This window comes from Hibiscus syriacus, unplaced genomic scaffold, assembly GCF_006381635.1.
Source record: "Hibiscus syriacus cultivar Baekdansim isolate YM2019G1 unplaced genomic scaffold, ASM638163v2 tig00117005_pilon, whole genome shotgun sequence".
NCBI lineage: Eukaryota > Viridiplantae > Streptophyta > Magnoliopsida > Malvales > Malvaceae > Hibiscus > Hibiscus syriacus.
Window position 1 is genome coordinate 1,189,871 of NW_024063519.1, and position 1,175 is coordinate 1,191,045.

Below are 1,175 nucleotides of genomic sequence, written 5' to 3' on the forward strand. Positions count from 1 at the left end.
AAGGAATTGTGTTAAACCAGAGGAAGTATGCTTTGGAATTGTTAAAGGAGACTGGTCTTGAAGGAGTCAAACCAACCTTGACCCATTTATAGCAAAATTTGAAACTCACCTCCACAGAATATGATAAACATTTGCAGCAAAAGGAAGATGAAGTGTTGGTTGAAGAAAAGTTTTCAAAGGTTAATTGGAAGACTAATATACTTAACATATACTCGGCCATATATTACATTTGCAGTTCATCATCTCAGTCAGTTTATGCAACAACCGAAGAAAACACATTTAGAGGCATCATTGAGAATTGTCAGGTATTTGAAGAAGGAACCATGTCAGGGGATATTGTTGAAGAAAACAGGCAATAGTCAGCTGTCAGCATATTGTGATTCAGACTGGACTTCATGCCCTATGTCACGAAAATCAGTTACTGGTTTTTGCATAAAGTTAGGTGATTCTTTGATATCCTGGAAATCAAAGAAACAAAATACAATGGCAAGATCATCAACAGAAGCTGAATATCGAAGTATGGCAATGGTTGCAGCTGAAATAGTGTGGTTAAGTGGCATTTTGAAGGAACTGCGATATGATATTTTGAGGCCAGCAAAGCTGTTCAGTGATAGCAAAGTAGCATTACAAATTTCAGCAAATCCAATATTTCATGAACAGAAGAAGCACATTGACATAGATTGTCATTTTGTCAGAGAAAAGATACAAGAAGGGTTAATCAAAGCTGAGTATGTATCATCTGCAAAACAACTTGTTGATATTTTAACTAAAACATTTGGGATACCACATCACAACTATTTGGTGGGCAAGTTAAGATGAAAAATGTTTTAATCTCTCAACTTGAGGGGAGTGTAGAAAACGGTTGTAGGAGATTATTTCTGTTTGTCTAGTTAGAGAATTAGTTAATCTGTTTTGGTTAGTTTACAAATTGGTTAGCTGCCTAGTTTTTATATAAATACACTGGTCGTATAATCTTATAATGCAGAGAAATAAACTGAACTTTCCGGTATCCTTGAATTGGCATTTTAACACAACATCGTATAAATGTTGTTTGGTTTGGATGGGCGTGCCCTCTTTCTCTGTTTTTAGAGGCCTCTTGTGTTCGTCCTTCATTTTTCTTCTCCCATTCGCAAGCTCCCCTCGTACTTCGAACCCTAACACAGGAGAAGATAACA